At 42.4% G+C, this 15438-nt stretch overlaps 1 protein-coding gene and 1 pseudogene across 2 annotated transcripts in view; both read right to left on the reverse strand.

Moving 5' to 3' along the window:
• LOC149235308 (uncharacterized) overlaps positions 1-15438 on the reverse strand; it is a 177288-nt gene that overhangs the window by 69883 nt on the left and 91967 nt on the right. The gene's annotated exons all lie outside the window — the stretch shown is intronic.
• Positions 12676-13071, reverse strand: LOC149235310 (pyrophosphate-energized vacuolar membrane proton pump pseudogene; annotated as a pseudogene).

Consider the following 15438-nt stretch of genomic DNA (forward strand, 5'->3'; position numbering starts at 1 on the left):
GCTTAAAAATTTGATGTATGTTTGTAATAGCTAGAATATAGATGATTGTTGTACATACTAGTAACTACAATGGAATCATGGATGCCATATCTATCTTGATTTATGCAAAAATATGCATGTTTTCATGTCTTCTACAATTAATTTGGTATTTGGGATGTTTGTTTTGAGTATAAATGCAAAAAAATATAAAAAAAATATATATATATATATAGCAGACGCTTCCGCGGACGCTTCGCTTCCTAGATTTTTGGAAAATGACGCTTCGGCGTCCCCGCTTCCAAAAAACGCTTCCGCTTCGCTCCCGCTTCGTGCAACATTGCTCCCAAAGCCTTGCGGGGTCACGATTCTGTGATATAGTATAAAATCGTCGAGGAGGCCGAAATCATTTTATAAAGGAAACCCATGTAAAACAGGGTTGGGCAGGCCATTTTCTCTCCTCCAGGGAGGCCACGTGGCGGAATATGATTGGCCCTTATAGCTGACATGGCAACTGATATCATCAGTGACGTGGCAATACGAAGGACACGTTTCAAGCTGATTTGGCATTTTCAGGGGTCAAATGGGGGCATTTTTGGGTGACACGTGTCACCACTCACAAAGTGACACGTGGCAGTGATGACGTCACCCCACAGATCAGCGGCCGGCATCGCGCAGAGTAAAGTTCATTCCCCCGCTGATGACCCTCCCCGGCCTACGATTGCGATATGCGGGGGATCCTCCAGGATGCGATATGATTTATTGGTTCTATCTTAGGAGGATTTCGCATCCGGACAAGTCGGTCTACGCTATGGATAAAGGTAAATGGCCTTTCCTTTCCCGCAGTTGCGATTGCGATATCCTGGTGGGTCCAATCCCGTAGATCGGCGATCGCAGGGGTCTTGGGGAAAAGCTAAAGGTAAAGCACTGTAAAGCGTCGATATGCGAGATTTCACGCAACAAAGAAAAAAGGCTCCCGCAAAGGCTTTCCAAGGCTCTAGTGCCTGAAGGCTAAGCCCTTGGTCTCAACCCTTGGTTATATGAAGAAAACAAAGTAAAGGGGGGCTATACCAAAAGAGGCCTGAAGGGGGGCCGAAACTCGCCTGTTTTACGTTATCCTGGTGTTAAAGACCGGCACCTGCAAGTCATCCGTATTACACCGTAAGCACAACACCAGGCGTATCAGAGTGCCAAAAGGGTTTTGCAGGGCTCTTAGGGCGGATGGGTCAACAGCTGTGATATTAAATGAAGTATGGGGCAACATTAAACCAGTATGGGGAGGTTCAGTAAGACTTAATGGCTCGGCATGGAGCCTCACTCCTCTACACAACGAAGGACCACCGAAACAGGCACTTGCAGCTACCCACTCCCTATTTCACATAACTGGTCCTTCACGCAATAAAGGCAAAAATGACAGAAAACAACCCCGCAGCAAAGGAACGCATCACAACAGGGACGTGGCTTGATCAAGGGCCTCCACTAGAACAGTAGGGGGACACCTCCTCCTTCATCTTTCCTTTTTTTCCTTCTTCCATTAGTTCTGCAGTTAGCATTTATTTCCAAGAAAGGGAGCAAATCCCCATTGTAATCTTTTTAGGCAGCAGGAGCTATCACAGGCTGAGGCAGCTAGTACATCAAACAGATGGCCTTTGGCTGAGATATTTTGTAACAGTAATTCCAGATCCCCCTCTTCTTATAAATAGGGGGAAGCAACATTATACAAAGGTTGGCAAGTTCTAGAATTTCTCACCCGCAGGGTCTGATTCTGAGAAGCCATTTTGGTTCAATTTGTTTTTAATGGGGGCTTCACTGATATCGTGTTGAACGTATGGGCTGGTTATTTGGACCCTTTGAGATAAATGTTGTTTCCCTGTTGATTCCAAGCATGATTAATGTGCAGCATGTTCCTCTCGGTAATCTCATTTCATCTGTGTTTTTCTTCCTTTGAAATAGTATAATGAATGCAGTTGGCTCCTCTTAAATCTATTGATTTATCTTAGTTGCTCATAGAAGATAGTACCTATTATGAATATAATTCATAACAAGTAAATAAATAAAATAAATGTAAATATTAAATAATCAAATATTTTTAGATAGAGGAGGAATGACCTGTTGTAGAGTTTTGATTAGGTTAAATAGTCATTAAGTTAAGTGAAAAGGCATGTCTAAAAGAGATGCCCAATCACGAAAGGTCACCTGCTGAGGTATAAAAGCAGGGTCCTCATTGTAACATTCATAACACATACATTTTATATATATAATAAATTATTATTACAAATACCTTTGTGTAGTTTTACATTAAAGACATCAAGCTATCAGTTTTGTTGCTTCAGTGGTATCAGAGCCATGGCGCACAATATAATGATGCGAGTCTTTGAACGTTGTTTGCAGCACAATGTGCCATTACGTTCACGTCCTGAATGCGTTAAGTAGTTTAGTAAAATTCAAGAAGCATTTCAGTGTTTAGAAAAATCAATTGCAGAAGTTAAAGCATGTCAAGAGGAGATCGATGATATGGAAGATAATAGCGACAATGAAGAAACGAAACTAGGTGAAGCAGAAAAAGAAGAAGAATTCGACCAAAATGTTGATAATGATGAATATGAAAATGATACAAATCGAGATGAGGATTTAGATAAAGTTGATCTTGATGTGAATGAGGATGATCTAGATCAAGATAATGATTCTGATTCTGATAATGGAGAGGAAGACATGAATCCACATAGTAAAAGTGGAGGAAACAATGCCAATTATGGTGAAGGGGAAGATATCAAAAATTTTGATCTGGAGGGAGACAAAGAATCTGTGAATATAAATGATATGGACACAGATAGTGAGAATGAAGAAAATGCAGGAATTCATGTTGATGGGGAAGAAGGTCCAGTAGATGTCTGCGTCATTGAATTGAGTGGAACAATTGGGGATATTAAATCAATGCCATTCATTGAGTCTTTGTGTCAACTATCATATTTAGTTGGGCCAAAAGACTTTTGTTGGGTCCATGTAAACCTTGTACCTTTTATAGGTGTTGTTGGAGAGCAGAAAACCAAACCAACACAACATAGTGTTCGGGAACTAAGAGCATTGGGGTTGACACCTCATTGGCTATTTTTTCGAAGATTTCAGCCCTTACTAGAGAATAATAAGGAGATGCTGTCTCAATTTTGTCATGTTCCAGAAAGCAACATTCTTAATATTTATGATGTATCAAACATTTGCCATGTCCCTTTATTGCCAAGGTATCAAGATTCAAAAGGCACACGCAATAATAAAATAGTTGAATATATTAAGTTTTTCTAAAACCCCAGATTCAGAAGGAATGGCACTAAAGACAGTATTAGATTGGTTATGCTTAAATATTCCTGGAAATGAGATTCCCCTGAAGTTCTCAAGCTTTGTGGTGATTAGTGTCATTTGCTCCCAAAGTATTAATAAACTAAACTGTGAGTTGAGTTTTTCATTCTTGAATTCAATGGAAGAAGAAAGGGAGGAAGGGATCAGTGCCGAGCTAATAAATATTTGTTCAATTCGACCATTGGACAGAGATATAATTAATGCATCCATTAGGAAGACAAGTCGACTTGTGACAGTGGAAGAAGGCTTTCCACAACATGGAATTGGTGCAGAGATCCGCACTTCTGTGGTTGAGGAAAGTTTTGAATATTTGGATGCTCCTATGGAAAGAATCAACTCGGTGCGTCCCGCAAAAGCTCAACGTGATTTTCCGCAGAAGCCCGACCACTGTGCGTCTCGCAGAAGCCCGGCGTCGTTTCCCGTGGAACAGGCTTACGCCGCGTCCGAAGGTTCTGAGCCGCTGTCGTTTCCCCTCGAACAGGCTTACGCCACGTCTGAGGTTCTGAACTATCGTCGATTGCTCCGTTTGTGGTGCTATCGTGGTCTATTAACGGCGGTCAACAGTGAACCCTGCCCACAATCAATTGTCGCCTTTGACTCCACCTTCGTCTTCCACCCACGTCCCTGCCATCCACGTTGTCAACTCAGCTCACATCCCAGCTGCCCGATATCCGGTTGACCCTTGCCTGCGGCGGCGACGGTGTAAATCGTGGTGGTCTGAATTCTTGATGCCTCCAGTTATCAACGTGTTGTGCTTTTTCGAATCGTGATGAGATATAGTCGTAACCCTAAGGTTACATAAGTTAAAATTAATTTAATTAATGTATAAAATTAATTTAAATTAATTTATAATTAATATAAGTTAATTAATTAATTTATATGATCTATTTAATTAAAATATATATATGTATATATATATTATTAAAAATATATATTATAAAAAAAACAACATTGTTATTAAGAAGAAAAAAAATAGAGTTATTAAAAAAAAAAAATTAGTGTTAAAAAAGAAAAAGAAAATAAAAAAATTTAGAGTTATAAAAAAAATAATAAATAAAAAAATCCAAGGAAATATTACTGATGAGCTACATGACGAGAGGATGGCCAAATTATCCAGATTATATACATCAAGGCGACAGACACTAAGTGAAGAAAATGCACAACGTTAAAGCTTCGAGGACAAAGCTTCCGAAGGGAAGGGCTATGCTATGAATATAATTCATAACAAGTAAATAAATAAAATAAATGTAAATATTAAATAATCAAATATTGATTAGGTTAAATAGTCATTAAGTTAAGTGAAAAGGCAAGTCTAAAAGACATGCCCAATCACGAAAGGTCACCTGCTGAGGTATAAAAGCAGGGTCTTCATTGTAACATTCATAACAAATATATATTCTATATATATAATAAATTATTATTATTAAATACCTCGTGTATTTTTACATTCAAGCCTCCAAGCTATCAGTTTTCATGCTTCAGTAATAGTTTTTATGCTTCAGTGCCTGTGCTTATCACAGACCTATATGTGTTATTCACTAGCATTGCAGTACCTATAAAATTACAGATTTACTTGTGCATTTGATTAACCTGTAGGACCTGTATTAGTCCAGATCTACGTTAGCTTTTGGCAAAGAATGATACCCATGTCATGTTTGATCTGAAACCTTCTTTTTCACTCCTCTATTTCTATCATTTCACCGGAAAACCATGGTTTAGGATTTTGTTTTGTTTACAACCCTATCCATCGAATTCCACTTTCTGCTTGGAACATTGTTGCCTAGGATTCTATTTGTTACAACCCTATGCATCTATTTCCTTCCTTCCTCTCCTTCTCTCCACCATTACTACAACTTCAGTTTTACGCTGTCTCATTTTCGTGTGTCGGCCACCAGAAAAAGAAGTCATTTCTCTTTGAGATTGCCCCAATATACCCCTTCATTTGGATCCATGTATTGGCTTGAGTCTACCTTAATGAAGGCCTATTGAACCAAGCCCCTCCTATTATCTTTCATTACATGGCAATTGGAGTGCTGCAAACCCCTCAAATATAACCTTTCATGCACTCCTCTATTTAAGATGTCCTAGGCACTGATCTACAATCAACCCAGAGGCCGCCTCTAGGGAGCTTTCGTGCAAGATTTAGCTACAACATCTTTTTGGCGTCGTTGCCGAGGAACGGATTAGAATATTTTTCCCTGGGTACGACAAAGTTTTACATTTCCCCTGTTAGGTGAGCAAGGGAAGTGTGGGTTGAAGATCTCTCACCTTGGCGACTCCACTGTCAAATTTATGGTAAACATCTTGGCGACTCCACTGTCCCTATCTCTATTTGATCATCCTAGATTTCAAGCAGCCCCATACTCACTCAGATGCTACAACAGCCCAAAACTCTCCCTACTTTTGAAGCTAAAATCAATCACATAGGGAGGTTTTCAAGATGGCCCTTCCTGCATTCCTGGCCAACCAATTTGCCCCACTGGATTTCTCTTCTATTGTTGGTTATCCCAATCATGTCCCTGCATGTCATGAGTGGAATTCCTATTTGCCTAGATTCAGTGGGAACACAGAGAGAAGACCTGACCAACACCTCAAAGACTTTCACGAATGCATGGAGCAACAAGGTATTTTTCTTGAAGATGTACAAATGAAGTTGTTCAAGTGGTCTTTAGATGAGGATGCTAGAGTTTGGTTTAAAACGATACCTCGTGGCAGCATATCTTCTTTGAAATGTTTTCATACAACATTCTATCAATATTTCAAAATATTTTATCCACCAAATGCTCTATTTGAAGATTGTTGCACACTTTGTAATGATGAAGATATTCCTGAGGTAAATAACCCTATTGAAGATGTATGTGAGAGCTCATTCCAAGAAGATATCTACTCACATCAAGAAGCATCTCCCCATGAGCAAGAAAGAGAAGAAGGAAACACCATTGAGTTGCCAATAAACTCTTAGAGGGCTTATTCAGTTGAGTCTGATGTTTCTCCTTCTTATGATGAATATAACTCTGATGAAGAGTCAAGTGATGCAGAGCCACAATGCTTCCAGTCAGGGGAAGCTGCGCAAGAAGAGGAAGCCCACTAGGAAGTCAGCGAAGAGCCTCCAGTTCGCAATGCTCATCTTTCGCCTAGAGAACAAGACCAAGACCCTCCTCCAAAGCATGATTCATATTATTCAGAGGAGGAAGAGATGGTCGCTAGGGTCAAAAAGGGGTCGTTTACTAGCAAGTGGGGAGAAGGCTCCCAGCAGCAAAACTTTCAAGAAGAGCCCGGAGTCGAAGGACCAAGCAGTGTCTGTGATTACTTATTGCAAAAAGGTCCTTGCCGGGAAGTCTCAGTAGGCCCTCTCGTCTCTAACTCTTGCAACTCAGAAACTGAAGATTCTACTACAGATTTCCAAGAAGGTTGGCCCGTCGACAAATGGGTAACAAATGATCAGCAACAAGCTTTTCTCGAAAAGTCTAAAGCTGTGGAGCTGAGAAGTGTTTGTGGTTGCCCTGGCCAAGAGGATATTGGTTAGCAGACTGCTCATGAAAAGGAGGCAGCTGCAAATTTTCCTTGTGAATTCCATGACCCTGTGGCTGAGTACATGAGCATATTTTTAAGCCAGCAGCAGAGGTTGTTTCAACAGCATGTATCAGGTTCCTTGTTTGAAGACTTTTCATGGTGCATGCTTGTTTTATTTTTATTTTTCAGCAGCATGAAGGCACTAGGTCCAGTACTCTAATGCTGACCTGGCTCCATTGGAGGGTTGAACACACTTAGCTGAATTAAATTCTGTGCATAAGTAGGAATGTACATAAATAAGCTCACCAGCTGAGCATTTACTTTCCAGTTGTTAGAATTTTTATTTCTGCATTTTAGATTGAGGAGGAAAGTCCCATGGAGATTTTATGATTATAAATATCCACTATATTTCTGACTCCATGCCCAATGGTGAAGGATATTGGTCTGCAGGTTCTCAACACCTTGCCAGCAAGGCACTATCCCCAGTAGGAACCAATGTTGTCACTCATTGCTTTATCAGTCTTCAGTTGCCTCAAGTGCCAAATAGCAGTGAAGTTGAAGCCATTTCCAACGCCACAAAAACTCTCAGAGATAAATCAGACCCTCTCCATTTCCTAGTGCTCGGAAAGAGCTTTCCAATGGTATATGGAAGTCCAAGAATGGACTCCTGGAGCAGAAGCTAGAGCATGTTGAAGTTACCCATGGAAAGCCCAGCGATCAAAGGAAAAAACACCAAAGGACTAAGGTAAATTGCAATCGGGGTTCGGGAGCTAATCTCATCGCATATCGGCCATCCTGCATCCACATATCAACGATCCCGCATCCCGTAGGTCCCGTAGTCCTGCATTCCTACATCCCGTAGGTCCCAGGGCATACACTTAAGGCTATCGGCGGTTCGCAGTGTTAAACGTCGATATCGCATCCCGCAGTCCCGCAATATCGGCGATCGGCGGGGTTTTGAACTTAAAAGACCTGTAAACCGTCGATCTTAAGATATAGCAGTACATCGCCAAGGAGGCCGAAAAATCATTAACAAAGTAAATGTGCAAAAAAACCAAGGCCTGGCCACTCCCTTCTCTCTCCTTCGCCTGGTGATACGGCGGTACGTCATATCAATGATGGGCAATCCTGCATCCCGCAATCTCGCATGAACGGCGTATCAGCGATTGGCGGTGCTATCACTCCCAAAGCCTTGTGGGGTCGTGATTCTGCGATATAGTATAAAATCACCGGGGAGGCCGAAATCGTTTTATAAAGGAAACCGATGCAAAACAAGGTCGGGCAGGCCATTTTCTCTCTCCTCTAGGGGGGCCACGTGGCGGAATATGATTGGCCCTTATAGCTGACATGGCAGTTGACGTCATCAATGACGTGGCAGTACGGAGGACACGTGTCAAGCTGATTCGACATTTTCAAGGGTCAAATGGGGCATTTCTGGGTGACACGTGTCACTACTCACAAGGTAACACGTGGTAGTGATGAAGTCACCCCGCTAATTGGCGATCGGTGATCGTGCAAAGTAAAGTTCATTCCCCCGCTGATGACCCTCCCTGGCCTGCGATTGCGATATGTGGGGGATCCTCCCGGATGCGATATGTTTTATTGGTTCTATCTTAGGAGGATTTTGCGTCCAGACAAGTTGGCCCGCGCTATGGATAAAGGTAAATGGCCTTTCCTTTCCGCAGTTGCGATTACGATATCCTGGTGGGTCCGATCCCGCAGATCGACGATCGCAGGTGTCTTGGGGAAAAGCTAAAGGTAAAGCACTGTAAAGTGCTGATATGCGGGATTTCATGCAACAAAGAAAAAAGGCTCCCGCAAAGGCTTTCAAAGGCTCTAGCGCCTGAAGGCTAAGCCCCTAGTCTCAGCCCTTGGTTATATGAAGAAAGCAAAGGGGGGGCTATACCAAAAGAGGCCTGAAGGGGGCCTGGAACTCGCCTATTTTACGTTATCCCGGTGTTAAAGGCCCACACATGCAAGTCATCCGTATTACACCGTAAGCACAACACCAGGCATATCAGAGTGTCGAAAAGGTTTTGTTGGGCTCTTAAGACGAATGGGTCAGCAGCTGTGATATTAAATGAAGTATGGGGGAACAGTATGGGGAGGTTCAATAAGACTTAATGGCTCGGCATGGAGCCTCACTCCTCTACACAGCAAAGGACCACCGAGACAGGCACTTGCAGCTACCCACTCCCTATTTCACACAACTGGTCGTTCACACAATAAAGGCAGAAATGACAGAAAACAGCCCTGCAGCAGAGGAACGCATCACAGCGGGGACATGGCTTGATCAGGGGCCTCCACTGGAACAGCAGGGGAACACCTCCTCCTTCATCTTTCCTTTTTTTCCTTCTTCCATTAGTTCTGCAGTTAGCATTTATTTCCAAGAATGGGAGCAGATCCCCATTGTAACTTTTGAGGCAGCAGGAGCTATCACAGGCCGAGGCAGCTAGTACATCAGACAACTGGCCTTTCGCTGAGATATTTTGTAACAGTAATTCCAGCTCCCCCTCTACTTATAAATAGGGGGAAGCAACATTATACAAAGGTTGGCAGATTCCAGAATTTCTCACCTGCAGGGTCTGATTCTGAGAAGCCATATTGGTTCAATTTGTTTTTAATGGGGGCTTCACTGATATCGTGCTGAATGTATGGACTGGTTATTTGGACCCTTTGAGATAAATGGTGTTTCCCTGTTGATTCCAAGCATGATTAATGTGCAGCATGTTCCTTTCGTTAATCTCATTTTATTTGTGTTTTTCTTCCTTTGAAATAGTATAATGAATGCAGTTGGTTCCTCTTAAATCTATGGCTTTATCTTAGCTGCTCATAGAAGACAGTACCTGTGCTTATCACAGACCTATATGTGTTATTCACTAGCATTGCAGTACCTATAAAATTACAGATTTACTTGTGCATTTGATTAACCTATAGGACATGTATTATTCCAGATCTACGTTATCTTTTGGCAGAGAATGATACCCATGTCATGTTTGATCTGAAACCTTCTTTTGCACTCCTCTATTTCTATCATTTCACCGGAAAACCATGGTTTAGGATTCTGTGTTGTTTACAGCCCTATCCATCGAATTCAATTTCTGCTGGAACATTGTTGCCTAGGATTTTGTTTGTTACAGACCTATGCATCGATTTCCCTCCTTCCTCTCCTTCTCTCCACCATTACTACAACTTCAGTTTTAAGCTATCTCATTTTCATGTGTCGGCTACCAAAAGAAGAAGTCATTTCCCTTTGACATTGCCCCGATATACCCCTTCATTTGGATCCATGTATTGGCTTGAGTCTACCTTAATGAAGGCCTATTGAACCAAGCCCCTCCTATTATCTTTCATTACGTGACAATTGGAGTGCTGCAAACCCCTCACATATAACTTTTCATGCACTCCTCTATTTAAGATGTCCTAGGCACCAGTCTACAATCAACCTAGAGGCTGTCTCTAGGGAGCTTTCTTTGTCTCTTGCTGCACTTGTGCTGCAGGTGCAAGATTTAGCTACAACATGTGCCATGAGTGCTCATGCACCTTTAGAGAAGAGGTGGGGCGACATCGAGTTGTAGTCGGGAGGACTACATGTGGGGCAGGATCCTTGAGGTGCCCAAACTCTTGGATCACATACGGCTACGGGAGCCCTTAATGACAGTAGCAAAATGACGAGTGTCGGTTGGAGCAATGTGTGATGGAGCGACAGTGGCAAAGCTAGAGTGCCAAAGTCCGAGGCAGCGCAGTGGATGTTGTAGCAGTGCGAGAGGCACAAAGCAGTTTGCAGCAGAGGTAGCTTCAGGATCACGAGGCATCCATATTGACCAGGATGTCAGTTTTTGGGTGAATTTTTCAATTGCTTACTTCTCAGCAACTGAGTTGGAGTGCAACAATTAGCAGTGGCAGTGTTATGGGCAGCATGAGGCAGCATTTTGAGAAGGAGCTGCAGTACAGATGTAGCAGTGACAGTGGCAGAGTCATGGCCAGCAGTACAGGAAGCAGCGGTGCAGTGGATGAAGGGCAGCAGGCCAAGCATCAGCAACACAGAGGACCAATGCAGTGGATCAGTGTAATGCTTCTATGGGGAAGTATTGTTAGAGCACATTCCTCGCTAAGAGAGAGTGTTAATTTTGGGTAGCATCGGATGTGCTCTAGCTCCGAAATTTTGTGGAGGGGCTAGAACACATGAGATCTCTAGAACCCAGAAATCGTTTGGAGAAATTCCACCCGGATGAGGAGTTATTAAAATAATTAATATTTTTAATGTGTTCCTAAGTCTAAACTTAGGAAAATAAATATATTAATGGGTATTAATAAGAATATGGGTGAGAAACTTCTAAGTGACGAGGATCAAGTGTGTTTTAATCTTAGCCGTTGATTAGGGACTTAATCTCGGTCGTTGATTCATCAATAGGAAAAATATCAGAGGAGGCTTGAGGGTCAATTGGAGATACACCAAGAGATCAAAGAGTTCGATTTTTCTGGGGCGTGGTTTGCTGAGAAAGTCGAGCTAAGTGATTTGAGTTGCAGTGAGAGGGGAAGTTTTGCAGAGGGACTTTAGTCCAAGGTCGAGTATACATAGCAAAGAGGCAGAGCAATAGCAGGAGAGACAGTGCAGCTCCAGAGAGGGTGACACAAAAGCTAGAGGGGCTAACACAGTTCCTTATTAGTAGCGTTGGGGTTTTTTGTGGTGCTGAGAGAACAACAGTTCAACATATCGACTTCTGAGCAAGGGAGGCTCACTGAGAGGGTGACGCAGCTCCTAGAGGAGGTGACGCAGTTCCAGCGCAGAGCTTGGAGCAGCCTATCGTTGCCCAGCACTTGGAACAACATTTGTCATCTGTGGGGTTTGATCATCTAGTTGTTGAATTTGCCAAAATATCTGTCTCCAGATAGAGGTACTTCTGTCAGGTTTATTCTCTGTAGGGTGAGCCGATTTGGCACCCTAGTTGTATTCAGAAATCTGCTTAATAATACAAACCCTCTATGTGCTGCACCAATTTCCCGAATTGGGTTTTTCTGTGGACGATTGTCTCAGGTTATTTCAGTTCATGATCTGTATATTTGTGTAGTCTGCAATAGTGTTTTCATCGTTGTTTAAATATTTAAATAACTTGTTGAATGTAAAGAACAAGTAGGAGATGATAAACCAGTGATTGCAGTAGGATTTCTGATGTGTAGATTCAGAAATTTTCACACACCGATGGGAGGAGACTCAATATAAGGGGAATCACTAGATGAATGGATCAATAAGAGGATAAGGAGTGATTTCAAAGACCTAGTCACAAGAGAGACTCAATTATATGGCTTTCTTGCTTGAAAAGCAAGGTGATATGCTCTCTTGGAAGGGTTAAGAGGATTCTTGAGGCTAGGGTTTGGGAATATATCTTGTTAAGAGGTTTCCTAGACCCGAAAATCCTTATGGAGAATTGGCCTTTGTTGGACACCTAATCCCTAATGGGTTAGTGTGGACGCTGAATGGACAAAAGTAGTCCAAGAGACCTTGGGATGTGAAACCCAACGGTCACAACAATGTACTATAAATGTATATCTCCTATTAATAAAAAATGTACTTTCATGTTTTATCATTAATATTTCTCTTGCTGCCCATGTGTGTTTAACATGGTATCAGAGCGGGCGATTGTTGGTCCTGCTCCATTTTGAGTCATTGTAATGAGCCATTATTTTCCTACGAATACTGACCTATCATTTAGGTTGCTTTGAATGCTTGTCAGTGATGCGCTCTGTATATTCTGCCAGGCAAAAACGCTTCTATTCTGCCCTGCAAAAACTCTCTGCGTAACGCTTGGTATTCCCATTGAATACCTGCTCCTACAATGCTGTCAGCGTTCCATTGCCAGCGTTCCTACAGTGCTGCCAGCGTTTTTGTGCAGCGTGAGGTTTGACAATGGAAGTCCGCAAGCAGAAGCCCATAACAGCACCAGATCGAAAGGCAGTAATGAAAGCCTTCCCGACACCCTTCCTGGCTTCTAGTGTTGTTCTTGCATTTGCGTAAGTTGCAATTTTCATTCCAAGATAGCCAAAAAGGATAGATGTCAAAGAACCAAGCAAGAAAGCTATTGTGCTGAAAATAGCATTAGCAAGGGCTGGCTTTTTGTACATCACTTCTTTGTTGTACGTGCATGGCTGACTTTTTGTACTGAATTTCTCCACTGAACCAAGGAACAGAAATATAAGGGCAGCAAAGCAGACCATGAAAATACCCATGTACTAGTACTCGGTGAATAAAAATGAGTTCGCTCCTTCAGAGATGGCGTTCTGGATCTCAGCGCATTTATTGACGACATTGTGATCGTTCAGCCCTTCCTCTTCTTCGATCAAGTACTCACTGTAGCCATTTTTGTTGTTATTGCTAGGCGTGTGTGAGTGGTCGGGTGACACCTTAACGCGGGACACCAGAACCCACTGAATTAGAGCGAACCCGATACCAATAACGGCAGCCACCGGAATTAAAATCTCCGTCAGGGTTTCAGAGAGAAGAGCGCCCCCCATTGTTAGAGACCTAAAATAAAACGCAGGGCAGCCGAAGCTGAAACGTTACCAGGAGAAGAATAGGGAGAGGCCCCTAAAAAAAAAAAATAAGAATGAACCAGGCGTTCGTTGTGCGGAATGCAGAGAGCATATGGCAGCTCAATAGACGTATTCGAACCCATGACCTCTAGCTGACGCCACATGCGCCTCTTCGTTGCGGGGGAGAAAAGTTGGGTTTGTCTGTAGAATCTTATGAGACCTGACATCACCACCACATGAAGCTCCATTTATTTTAGATATATCATTGTGGCACTGCTCAAATTAGTTGTACTCATTTACTACTGCCTCAGCCGAGGACTGTTCCATATGCAATATCATTATGGTGCGTCCAAGCTCTAACAACAATGCACCCAAATTTTGCATCATAATTCCATTTCGCAAGGCAGCAGCCTGAATCTCACTGCGTGCCAATGCATCAGTTACAATTGCTTCTGCGTGGAAAGTTGATCAAGTGAAGCTCCAGCTTGCTGAGTCAATAACTGTTGTGTGGACCGAATGACTGCTGGTGTTGGCAAACCTCCAGCAGCTGATTTTAAACTCGAATGATGGTTCTCAGTGGTTATATACCACTGTCCGCTGTCTAAACGCTTGTGAAGGCTACTCTTACGCGTGTTTAAATGCCACTTCACTCTGCGTCCATACATCCCTCGCCACTAGCTTCTTCTGCTCCAGCGTTTGGCACCTCTTCTCCAACGCTTGGCACCTCTTCGACACCAGCTTTTGGTGCAACTTCGACACCAGCATTTGGTTCTACGACATCTACTCCATTTGGTGGAACATCTACTTTTGGACAAAATCCTGCATTTGGAGGATTTCGATCACCAAGTCCTGCTCAATCAAGTCCTTTTGAAAGCACTTTTGGACAGACACAGCCAGCTTTTAGGAGTCAACCTTTTGGTGCAAGCAATCAACCTGCTTTTGGTTCAACTAGCACACCTGCATTTGGATCTACTTCAACACTTGCCTTTGGTCAGACAATTGCCTTTGGTCAAGCATCTGCTGCATCTACACCAGCTACATCGTCTTCCATTCCTTTTGGTAATAAACCACCTGGATTTGGCAGTAGCACATTTGCATCTTCACCAGGTTCTGCATTTAATTCACCATTTGGAGCGACCTCCTCATCCACCCCTTTTGGGACAGCTTCTTCAGGTCCATCTCTTTCTGGATCTTCAACAACATCAGCCTTTAGAGTGGAACCCACGCAGGAATATGTTCATAAAAAAAAATATGTCATATGGACCCAATCCTTTACTTGGAAGATTAGTTGGTATCAACAAAATAACAACTTCAGAAGCAAGCTTCTCTATTTCTGTGTTTTGTTCGTCTAGTTGAATTTCCAACAGATATTTTGGTTATCAAGGTGCGGTGAGGCGATTTTGTCGATTTCTGCATGGGAATTTAAAAGCTTTAACTGAACCTGTGGATTGTATGTGAGAATTGACAGAAACCCAGAGCAGGAGATGATGGACAGAGTTTGAGGCCATTCTTGTGATATCGTAGCGTTAACCATATGCTATCTCAATTATTGAGGCTACACAAATTTTGGAGCTTTACAAGTTGGATTTCTGGTTTGGTACGAAAGTAGGAAACGTGGTCATTTATTGATTTGATTGTTTGAATAATGGAGAAAATTCATGGATTATTGGAGTTTTTAAGCACTCTAATATTATCTACTGATGGAAGCACAGTTAAAGTCAGCAAAGACACTCTCAAAGATATTCAAACATCTTTACAACATGCACAGGAAAACATTGATTTTTTGCAACTTGAATCTCAGCTACAACGAGCAGAATTACAACAATGGAGTCATCATTCTGAACCTGTTTTTGTTCAAAACAATGAAACAGACTCCCATAAACAGCAAGTCAATATTGTTGAAGCTCATTCAGATCCAGTGCCCAATAAAGCAGCAGTTGTACATGCAGATGCAAAAACTCAGTCTGCACTTCCCAAGCCTATCATCAGACCTTGGGAACAGCTTGTCTACAACAAGCACAAAACTGGTCTTGGATATGACAAGGACTTGTCCTTTCATATTTC

The sequence above is a fragment of the Pinus tabuliformis genome, chromosome 8 (assembly GCF_031772625.1).
Source record: "Pinus tabuliformis cultivar Carrire ecotype Pingquan chromosome 8, CPIR1, whole genome shotgun sequence".
In the NCBI taxonomy this organism is placed as follows: Eukaryota; Viridiplantae; Streptophyta; class Pinopsida; order Pinales; family Pinaceae; genus Pinus; species Pinus tabuliformis.